Here is a 12,650-nt window from a genome sequence, read left to right as displayed (position 1 = left end):
CACGGTTCCTTAGAGTTCTTGAGTTTTACTCTTAAGTAATTGGTGGTTCAGTCGCTGACTTGGGCGTCGGAGCGTGATCGGTCGCAGCGACGCCGTTTCGTCTTTTGTAGGTTCTTGAGGTGGAATCGCGGTGAAGGACGGAGGCTAACACGGCGCATAAGTCGATCCAAGTTTGACGAGGCAAAGCTCCAGCGTTTTGGTCAACAGGCAGGATCAGTGATCATAAATCTCTTAAATATTTGAAAAGCCAAAACAAACTCAACAAGAGGCATGCTAAGTGGGTGGAATTCCTTGAGCAATTTCCTTATGTGATCAAGCATAAGCAAGGCAAAAATAATGTTGTAGCCAATGCACTTTCTAGACGCTATGCCTTGCTCAATCTTTTGGGTTCTCAATTTCTTGGCTTTGATCACATTAAGGATCTTTATCATGATGACTTTGATTTTTCTCTTATCTATCAAGAATGTATCAAAGGTGGACACAAAGATTTTTTTATACAAGATGGCTTTCTTTTTAAAGGAAAACGTCTTTGTGTTCCCCAAAGCTCCATTAGATTTTCTCTTGTTAGAGAAGCTCATGAGGGAGGATTAATGCGCCATTTTGGGGTTGCAAAAACTTTGGATGTGTTACATGAGCATTTCTTTTGGACTCATATGCATAAACATGTTCATAGTTTGTGTGAAAAATGCATAGCTTGCCGTAAAGCTAAATCTAGAATGCATCCCCATGGTTTATATACTCCTCTTCCTATCCCTTCAATGCCTTGGGTTGAAATTTCTATGGATTTCATCTTAGGATTACCCAAGACATCTAAGGGTAAGGATTCCATTTTTGTGGTAGTGGATCGTTTTTCAAAGATGGCTCACTTTATTCCTTAACACAAGGTGGATGATGTATGTCATATTGCAAACCTCTTCTTTAAAGAAGTGGTTCGTTTACATGGAATTCCTAAAACTATTGTGTTCGATAGAGATTCCAAGTTCTTGAGTCACTTTTGGAAGACCTTGTGGGGTAAACTTGGTACTAAACTTTTATTTTATACTACTTGTCACCCACAAACCGATGGTCAAACCGAAGTGGTAAATAGAACTTTGGGACAAATGTTGAGATGCTTTATTTCCGGGAATCCTAGAGTTTGGGAGGATTTACTACCACATGTTGAATTTGCTTATAATCGTGTAGTAAATTCTACCACTTCACATTCTCCTTTTGAGGTTGTCTATGGGTTTAATCCCTTAACACCTCTTCATCTTCTTCCTATTCCAATACTTGATGATGTCTTGTGAAAAGATGGTGATGACAAAGCTTCTTTTATAAAAAATTTGCATAAAGACATCAAGTTGAGAATTGAAAAGAAGGTTGGCAAGTATGCTGAACTTGCCAACAAAAGGAGAAAAGCATTATTATTTGATGAAGGTGATTGGGTTTGGCTTCATTTGAGGAAAGATCGTTTTCCTACTCAAAGGAAGTCCAAACTTATGCCTCGCGGAGATGGACCTTTTCAAGTCCTAAAGAGGATTAATGATAATTCTTATGAGTTAGGTATGCCTGATACATTCCTTAGTAGTCATACATTTAATATCAGTGATCTAACTCCTTTTTCTGTAGGTCTCCAGAATTCGTGGTCGAATTCTCTCCAACTCGGGGAGTATGATGGAGATCAAGATCAAGAAGAGGTAGAAGCCGAAGTTGAAAGTGCTCAAGAGGATATTAGCTTACCTCAAAGAATTACAAGGAGCAAATTTAAGGAATTAGGAAGTAGTGGTAAAATGTTTTCTCTTTTTGTAGTATCTTTTGTATAAAATGTAGAATGTTTAAATATATAATTTTTAGGAAGGTGCTTAGAGGGAAACCTAAAGATACCTCTTTTTGTAAAGCATCTTTAGACATTAGTTTAGAACTTTCTAGAAGTTGACCCTTTATGTCTCACTATAGGCGCTAGAAGTGGGTAGCATGCAAGGGACTTTTGGTTAGCTTGTTGTGTAAGCTTTTTAAACTTCATGACCGGTCCTTCTCCTATATAAGGAGGGCTTGGGTCCTTCTAAATGCAGAATTGATATTGATAGTACCGAAACTCTCCCAAAATTGGTGAGCATTTGAGACACTTGTGTCTTCTCTTATCTAGTCTTATCTTGAGAGCAATCTTGGAGCCTCAAGTGGCGGCATCTCACTCATCTTGGAGCTTTGCATCCTCCAAGTGGCGTGTTCTCTTCTAAGGACTCCAACCACATAAGTCTCCTTCTCTTTTCCATCTATTTCCTCCATTTCCATGTCCATATAAACTCTTAAAACATGTCTTAGGTCTTTTCTTGCACTTCTATTCGGTTCTTTGGCTTTCTTTCTTGTTTTCTTCAGTTCATCCTCTTCTTTACTGTTTTTAATCGGTTCATCTTCATTCTTTCATGCTTTTGTTCGGTTCAATTCATTTGTTAGACATTTTAAACGGTTCATTTGATTTCTTGTGCCTTTTAATCGGTTCAATTGACAAGAAATGGATTTCTATATGAGTTTTGGTGTGATGGCTTAAGTTTTGGTGAGTTCTTGAATGAAAGAACATTGATCCAATTCTAGAAAAGTACCTATTCACTTTCCAACTCAAGTTGATTCCATATAATGTCTATGAAACATCTATATCTTGCTATTGGAATCATATCAACATGTCTACTCATTCTTCAAATCATAGTGAAAGTGATAGAAAGTCCACAAAATCTCTTTTGAAACAATTGGCTAGAGATTTTCAATCACTATCACTTAAACAATTGCAACATGAGGCTCAAATTTTGGAAGATAAAAAAGAAATAGATGCCCATCCTGTAATATTGGAGGAAGAGTTGAAAATTGTTAGAGAAAAAGATGAATACATAAGAAAATTAAAAAAAAAAATCTTCACATGCATCTAGTTCTACGTCGAGTGACTCACATGCTAAAGGGAGTCTTAGAATGAATGAATATTATCAACCTCCACCTAGAAGAACTAGAAGAGAAAGTCCAAAAAAAACTAGGGTAGACTTACATCATTTTTATTGGAAGAAAAATGTTGAAACGTATCTATATTGGGAAATGAAAGTAGAATAACTTTTTGCTTGCCATCATGTTAGTGAGGAGAGGAAAGTACCCCTAGCCACTTTAAGCTTCCAAGGAAATGTTATATGTTGATGGACAACCCCGGAGAGAGATAGGCGCTTCCATAAGGACCCTCCCATAGAATATTGGAATGACCTTAGGGGAGCCTTTAGATGCTTCCATATTCCCTCATACTACAATAGGGAGGTAATGGACAATATTCAAAGACTCCAATAAAAGAACATGAGTGTAGAGGAGTATAGGCAAAAGATGGAGCTTTATATGTTGAGAGTCTCTATTAGGGAGGAAGAAACCACCACCATGGCTAGGTTACTCTGTGGTCTCAATCTTGAGATAAGAGATAAAGTAGAGCTCTTGCCTTATATGGACTTGAATGACTTGATTCAACTTTGCATAAAAGTTGAGCAAAAAATTTTGAGAAAAAGGGAGTATAGTTTGGCAAAAGATAAATCTAAAGAAACTCCCAAAAGTTTAGGAAAAGATTTGTCTACCTCCCAACCCCTAGCGAGGAAGAAAAAGAGAATTGTGAGGGAGCATTGTGTTTAATGAAGCAAATGACTTGAACCCAAGCCCTAAATTAATATTGCAAGGAAACGGCAGCAGCCAAAACTCGAATCCAAGTCCTTTTAGTGACCCAAGGAAGCATTAACCACTAAACCAGATAAGTTCTTTGGTCATATTATCATTTTTATTATACTTATTATAATTAATATAATTTATAATAATAATAATAAAAAATTATATCATATTATTAGTATTTATTAATATTATTACTAATATTATTATTAATATTATAATTAATATTATTATTAAAATTATAATTAATATTATTAATATTATATTCATATTATTTTCATATTATTAATATTATATTCATATTATTAATATTAGTAATATTATATTCATATTATTAATATTAATATTGTTAATATTTTTAATATTGTTAATATTATTAATATTGTTAATATTATTAATATTGTTAATATTATTAATATTGTTAATATTATTAATATTGTTAATATTATTAATATTGTTAATATTATTAATATTGTTAATATTATTAATATTGTTAATATTATTAATATTGTTAATATTATTAATATGGTTAATATTATTAATAATAAGTATAATAAAATAATAATAATATTAAAGAATTTGTTTGGTGTAGTGGTTAAATTTTCTTTGGTTACTGAAGGAACCTGGTTTTGAATCCCATTCACTATAAATTCATATTAAATTTTAATTACATACGGAAAAAATCCGTATGTAAATTTACATACGGATTTTAATTCCCGCTCCATGGCGCCAAAAGTTACATACGGATATAATCCGTATATAATTCGCATTTTTCTTGTAGTGTACAACAATTTGTTCATTTAAAGTTCAATCTTCTTTTTTTTATAACAACTTTTACCTATTTTTTGAAAAAAACTGTTGTGATCTGAAAGCTAAAAAAAGAAGAAGTGTATTTCATATCAATATGACTTTTAGAACTCACATTTTTTTAATAGAGTTTAAAGAGCTTACAGTGAGAGTTTGAAATTCTTTTTGGATTTTGAAAGTTTCTCTAAAAAATCTCAAGTGTTCTTATGCTGGTGACTCTTGGTTAAGCAAATCATGTTATGTCACAGTGGTGTTGCAATGAGTGGTGTTTTTAACCTCTTGCATTTTTAATTCAGATGTATTCATTCCTATAACTTTCTTTTGTAAAGGTGTTTGCAATTGCACTTCTTGATAGGGTTTCTTGAAGTGTGGGTGCTTCTGAAAGAGGGTTTTTCAACATTGTGTTCTTTGTTCTTTGAGGGTTCAAGAACCAAGAAGTTTTGTAAAAGATTGATTTTTTTTAGTGGAATCCATCTTGGTATAAGGTGGGACTGGATGTAGCTCTTCTTGAGTGAACCAATATAAACTGTGTATGCCTTTTCTCTTTTCTTAATCTCTGCACCTAAATCTTGAAAACTATTATTATATGATAAAATGAATCTGTTGTTTCGAAATTGAATCTACTTTTTTTGGAAAACTGATTCATATATTGTTCAAGATTCTAAGAAAATCTTTCTTTACTTAAGAAACACTGAATCTGTAAATTATGACTGGGTTAAACAAGCATTAAGCCCTTCTAAACAATTTCGTCCAGGATTCATATTCTTTTAAAACTAGTTTTAAAGATTTGAAATTGGCTTTCTTGAACTATGATCTTTTCCAAATATATCTTCTGCTACTGTTGGTTAAAATGCTTGTGTTCAGTAAGAAATTAAGTCCATTGATTAAAAAAACCAATTTGTTTAATTTCTGGAAGTGCTTGTGAAATTAGAAAAATAAATATGTTTTACTCAGAATCAATCCATTTTTTTTTGTTTGGATTTCTGAAAACAGTATTCCTTGCAAAAATTTTATAAGCTCAATTCTAGTATGAACCATGAAACAAAAAGAGAGAACATCTTTCGCACAAGATGTACATGTTTTAGAAAACATTTGTTCTCTCATTGTGGATAGTAGATCTTGCTGCAATTGTTGTAGCACTAGGATGGTTGAAAAGCTTGATCTACAAGTAATACCTAATCCAAAACCTTACAAACTTCAATGGATAAATGAAGATGGGGAATTAACTGTAGATAAGCGAGTAAAAGTCAGTCTTTCTGTGGGGAATTATAAAGATGAAATTTTATGTGATGTAGTACCCATGGAAGCCTGCCACATCTTATTGGGAAGACCATGAAAATTTGATAAGAAAACAATCCATAATGGTCTTACCAACGAGATTACTTTTACTCATAGGGAAAATAAGTTTGTACTTTATCCTTTAACACTTTCACAAGTGGTAAAAGACCAAGTACAAATGAAACAAAAAGGAGAAAATGAGAAAAAGAAAAAAACATAGAAAATCAAGAGAAAGTCTTTAGGGAAAATGTTGAGGTGTGGGAGAAGAGTGTTCCTTCCCACAAGGTCATTCAAATAGAAGGAAAATTTGAAAAAAAATGTTGAAAAGATACTTCTATCTGAACAAAAATGGGGTACATGTTGACCCCGAGAAAATCAAAGTCATCCAAAAGTGGTCAACCCCACAAAATGTAGGAGATGTTAGAAGTTTTCTTGGCTTAGCTAGTTTTTATAAGATATTTATTCCTAACTTCTCAAGTCTAGCTTAACCACTCAATGGGTTGGTGAAGAAAGAAACTACATTTTGTTGGACGAAGAAGCATGAGCAAACCTTTCAAAGATGCTCTATCAAGGATACATGCCCTCTTTTATAAACTTGGAGCCCAAATTCTTGGATTTGAAACATTCCTGAACTTTATAAAGAAGATTAGGATTGTGCACCCACTTTTGCTAAGTGCCAACATAGAGCGCAAATAGGCCTTTTATGTTTATGAGGGGTACTTATTTAAAGAAGGAAAACTTTGCATACCTCAAGGAACACATAGAAAACTCCTTGTAAAAGAATCACTTGAAGGAGGACTTATAGGCCATTTTGGAGTTGATAAAACTCTTGAGCTTTTAAAAGGAAAATTCTTTTGGCCACACATGAGGAAAGATGTTCAAAGGCATTGTCAGAGATGCATTTCATGTTTAAAAGCTAAGTCTAAGACAATGCCTCACGGACTCTACACTCCTTTACCTTTTGCAAGTGCTCCTTGGGAAGACATAAGCATGTACTTCATATTAGGACTTCCTAGGACACAAAGAGGTTTTGATTCCATCTTTGTGGTAGTGGATGGGTTTAGCAAGATGGCTCATTTTATACCTGACCATAAAATGGATGATGCTACCAACATCTGTAGGCTCTTCTGTTAGAATATATGGCTTTAAACTAGAGGGGGGGTGAATGGTTTAAAGAGGGATTTCAAAAACTTTTAAGCCTTGAATGAAATTACTTCGAGAATATCTTGATAAAGAAAGCAGTTTTTCAAAACACAAAGCTAAAAGCATAGCACCAGCAAAACAATCGGTTGTTTCACAAAAACAATCGGTTGTTTATACCAGTTTGCAAATATTAAAACTGAATTTAAAGAGGTTAAGGATAGAGATAATGCACACAGATGTTTATACTGGTTCACTCTAAACCCAGAGCTACATCCAGTCTTCTCAGAAACCACTGAGGAATTCCACTAAGCAATCAAACCTAGATCACTTACACCACAACCAAGAAAGTGACCTTGATCCCCTTAAGACACACACTTCTCTTGGCCAACACACCAACACTAAGAATGCTGATCTTGATCCCCTCAAGAACATGCAACACTTCTCAGCAAACACAAAAAGATTCTTGTTCAACAAATATAAGGATTACACTTGTTACATAAGGAAATCTGAAATCAATACAAGCAGAAATCCTATCTCACACACTTTGATCAATCTCAATCTCTAAGCATTCTCAACTCTTTGAAAAACTAAAAAATTTATGTCAATTGTTATTACTCAAATATGTTTTTCTGAATATATTCAAAGATGTTGTTTGTTATCAAATCTTAACAAACTTATTCATTGCATTTAAAAAATTGGTCAAAGCATTAAAGACTGGAGCATAATCAGTTAAAACATTTAAAGCTCAGTCAAAAACAAAAACCACTTTTCTGTTATGGTACCAAAACAAACAATCGGTTGTTTCCTCGAATCAATCTGTTGTTTTGGTTTTAACAGCTCAACCATTTGAAAAACAGTTTTCAATCTTTTCTAAAAACACCTAAGTATAAAACAATCGGTTGTTTCGATAAAACAATCGGTTGTTTTTCACTTAGTTTGAAAAACACTTTTCTTTTAAAAAGATTGAGAATGTTTATGCTTTGGATTCGATCAAGGGTGAATTACAAAACTCAAACTACCCCAGATCCTATCTAAGACAACTCTGCAACAGCAAGCACAACCCTTCAACATCCTTCAAAGGGTTTTGGATTCTTCAAAGCTTGAACACCACTTGGTTCAACAATCTCCCCCTATTTGATGAAGACAAATCCTTGGTGCTTGTGTTTGACTTGATTGAATCTGAAGCAGTACCTGAAAAAATAGCATATCTACCATCTAATGCTTCTTACAGCAGCAGGTTAGTTTTTCACACATTTAAAACATAAAACCTAATAAACAATCGGTTGTTTACTCGAAACAATCGGTTGTTTTTATCAGTAATAGCAGAAAATAGTTTTATATTAGAGATTTTAACAGATTTAAATAGTTTCAGATAAGGATACACAAGACCAATTAATTCTCCCCCTATTTGTCTTCACAAATAGACTTTAACAGTAACGACACAGATTTAGGAGAGATTATTAAGATCAAGGATACCTAACTCATTTCTTAGGAAGAAAAACCTCTCTTTTGGTAGTGGCTTTATCAACTAAAGGTGGCTTTTTATAATGAAGAACAAGATCATTCGCCTTCACATTTAAAGTTTTTCTTGTTAATCTTTGCAAAAGATAAAGTCCAAGCCCAAGCCCAAGAAGGCCAAAGCCCACAAAAGCCCAAAGTCCATCCCATGAAGGGCAAGGCCAAATATTAAATAAATATTGTTTAGAAAGGTGCTTAGAGGGAAACATTAGAAACCTCTACTGTTAAAGCATCTTTTAGTCTTTAGTTAGGAGTCTTAGGGGGGGGTGTGTTAGTAGATAGGTGTAGGAGTAAATAAGGAGGTGTCAAAGTGAGAGAAGGGATCACACCTTCCTCATGCATTGTTTTAGGTGCCAATTCTAGAAGTTTTTAGGAGGGAGTTTTTGAATTTGTGTAGCTTGCATTTCAGCACCTTAGGCTATAAATATAGGTGCTTCCTTTGTAAAATTCAGATTGGAATTTAGAGTAAAGAAACTATACTCAAATTTTGAGTGAGCATTGGAGAGCTTTTGAGCCTTCTTCTCTAGTCTTATCTTGATGGATCCATGGTGTCCTCAAGTGGCGGCAACACACTAATCTTGGAGCAGACATACTCCAAGTGGCGTGATCAATCACCTTCTCTTCCATCTCCATAAGTGTTCTCTTCTCTAGCTTTGTGCCTTATTCATTTCCATGTCTAGTATGATTGTTCTTGCCTTTTTTGGTTCGGTCATTTCCATTTTCCAACAAGCTTTTCTTCCTTTGTTTGATTTGGTTCAGTGTGTTTAATTTCCAGCACTTCTAATTTCAGTTTGCTTATCTTTTGTTCCATTCTTTTCTGTTCAATTTGATCATAATTGGAACTTCCATATGAGTTTTGGATTTGGTGCTAGTTTTGGTGAGTTCTTGATTATAGAACCTTGATCCAATTCTATGATAAAGTGCCTATCTCTTAACCAACTCAAGATGATTCCTAAGAATGTCAAGAATCATTCAAAGTGTGCTAGTGGAATCACATCAGGTCTCCACAAACTTCACTTCACAATTCCCATTGTTTACATGATCCCTGATGAAATGATGTCTTATCTCAATCTGTTTGGTGCTTGAGTGCTGAATTTGATTTTTGGTAAGATTGATGCAAATTGTGTTATCACACATCAAAGGGACTTTGCTGATCTTTAATCCAAAGTCTGCAAGTTGTTGTTTGAGCAATAGAATCTGTGCACAGCAGCTTCCAGCAGCTATATACTCAGCCTCAGCAGTAGAGAGAGAAACACATGCTTGCTTTTTGCTATGCCATGAGATTATGCCTGAGCCAAGTGATGACTTTTTACGGCAAGTGCACCGCGTTTGTCAAAAGTAATAATTGTCTCTAAGGACGGATATCGATCCCACAAGGAACAATGAATTATCGAGTACAATAATAGCTAAATATAAAAACAGAACAATTAAAAGAGTTCTGAATTAATTGTGTTGGCACTTATCAATAAGAAAACAAACAAAGAATTAGTTGTTTCAATTGGAAAAATAAGGATTAGTTTCATCTCTCTCACTCTCAAGTATTTTGATTAGCATGTCAATATTAAGTTCTTTGATTGAAATTGATGCCCGTATAAAAATCATTTATATCGATTCCTCGCATATAAAATCCTTAAGAATGTCCCCTAACTATCGATCCCTCGCATAATTATAAGAACAACTTAGAACGAAGCTCAGACGTTTAATAGCAATTAACATTTCAAGTCTATTCCTAGCACTCAAATATGTTAAGTATTGTTGTTTAGGTCCGAACCCTAAAAATACCTCCCGGTCAGATTTAAGATTCTCAATTTGTCACGAAAAATTAAAAGTAAAACAACAATACCAATAATCAATCAAGAACTGAATATTAATATATAAAATATCACCTCAATACATAAGAGTTTGAGCAGATTACTCCCAATCCCAAAGGGTAGAATTAGCCACGCATACTTCTAGCACCTTCCATTCTCCCAATTGGGTTACAATTCACTCTATGGTGTTTTCCTCTCAATCTGGCACACTAAGGTTGAGCCTCTAGCCCTCTATTTATCCTAGTTTTCTAGGGTTAGGTTGTTTATTGTGTCGTGCTAATTGGCTAAATGATAAAACATAAAAAAGGCCCAATCTTTCTTTGCATCTTTTCCATTATGGGACCTTCTATCTTTATCTTTTTAGCTCAAATCATTCATCTTTAATCCAAATCTCCAATCTTCCTTAGAAATCTGCAATTAACACCAAATTTGGAAATAAAATACTCTTATTCAAATAAAGATCATAAAAAAATGTAAAAAGGTATAAATACATAAATTAGGGATTATTTTATATGTAAATTAGCAATAAATCCTCATAAGTGCCTATATTTTAATATGAAATATTACTGAAATTAGACACTTATCACTCTCCCCAACTTAGAATCTTGCTTGTCCTGAAGCAAAGTAAAGGAATATATTTGAATTTAAATATCAAACAGCTTAATTCACTAAACAACAGATCAAATTAGAAAATTATGATGCTTCCAAATTCAAATATAGAAAATTATAGACACAATCAATTTCCAGGATCAAATCAAAACAAATAAATGACAATTCATCAAGGAATATCTTCTCATATGCTCACGGGTAAGTGTTTCTCTCTATTTTCACTAAATCATAACAAATCACAGTTGCTTTTCATTTCATCTTCAAATCACAAACATATTAGAAACATGAATCTTGAGGTCTTTTCCAGGGTTGTAATGAGGCTGGGCTTCCAAAAAATATTGGTTTTTCTTAGATAACAAAATGCACATCTTAAAGAAGAAGAACATACCTACAATTCAATTATAGAGAACATATATGTTATCTAATTACCACTTTCTTTCGATATCACCTTTTTCCTCATTTTCTTTCTTTTCATGATTTTCATGAAATTTTTCTATCTTTCTTTTCTATTTCTTTTTCTTCTTCTGTTTCTCTTTCTTTTTTTTTCTTTTTTTTTCTTTTTGTTTTCAATAATAGGAAAAAATTCTTCCTATTTTCAACTTTTTGAACTTTCACAATCATAACCAACCATTCCTTTTCTATATGTATTGCATCTATGCTCTCCTTCCTTAGACATGCTAAAGGGTAGGAAATTATATCAATAAAGGTTAAGGTGCAATATTAACAAAAAATTTCTTGGCCCAAAGGGGATATAAAAAAAAATGGAATTTTAATATAAAGGTTGGCTTTTTGGCCCTGGCTCCTAATTAACACAAACAAATGCCTCAATCATCTTCATGCTCTTTTATGATGCAACAAAAATAAAAATTAAGCAACCACAACTGTCAATTCATCAGTAAAACTCTCAAAAACTGTTTCAGGTTCACACACTCACTTGGTTTAAATGGTCTCATTCCTTTTTTGTCTTGTCATTATCAGTCCTAATCAATCATCCTGTTAAATTTTCATGTATCATAATTTTAACATTTGAATAAGGATTCAATCATATTTTCTTTTCTAACCTGTGTCTAATTCATCTCACTATTTAATATTTAAACACAAATTCTTTTTTCCACAATTCAAAATTAATATTCTAATTCTTTTTTATTTGAAAAAAATAAAAATAAACTAGAAAACAAACAAATTAAAACTGAAATCTAGTCAAGAAAGATAATTCAAGACTTAAAATTACCAAACTAACAAAACATGAAATTTATTCAAAATAAGCAATAAAAACAAACTAACAAATAAGCAAATAAACAGAAAACAAAATAACCGAAAAATAAAATAAATAAAATAAGACAAAATTCAAATAATTGAAAAGAAAAGATAATTAGAAAGATAAAACCATATTTTTGCTCAATCCTCTCTTCTTAAGAAGTCATCCAGCTTTTTGTTAAAATCTTTACCTACAGTCTTGCTTCATTTGCTGGATCTACCCCCTGAATAATAGAACCTGTCCCCAGGTCAAAAATACATAACCTGCAAAATGATTAGGAGGCATATAGGATTTTTTTTATTATTATTTACTTTTTTATTTTTTATTTTAAATAAAATCATCAAAGGTAATAAAACAACATAAAACTAAAATGTGGACTGGGTTGCCTCCCAGTAAGCGCTCGTTTAACGTCATTTAGCTTGACGCCTGTTTATTTCAAGATGGACAACTTTCTTTGTTGCATCATGTTGTATGCATTCTTCCTCGTTACAAGAACATCTTCAACCACACCATAAGTATCTTTGATGGATCTTTTTGCTAACTGCATCTTGATGTGTTGAACCTCC

This window comes from Phaseolus vulgaris, chromosome 4 (genome assembly GCF_051622355.1).
Source record: "Phaseolus vulgaris cultivar YP4 chromosome 4, ASM5162235v1, whole genome shotgun sequence".
In the NCBI taxonomy this organism is placed as follows: domain Eukaryota; kingdom Viridiplantae; phylum Streptophyta; class Magnoliopsida; order Fabales; family Fabaceae; genus Phaseolus; species Phaseolus vulgaris.
Note: the sequence above shows the minus strand (reverse complement) of the source record.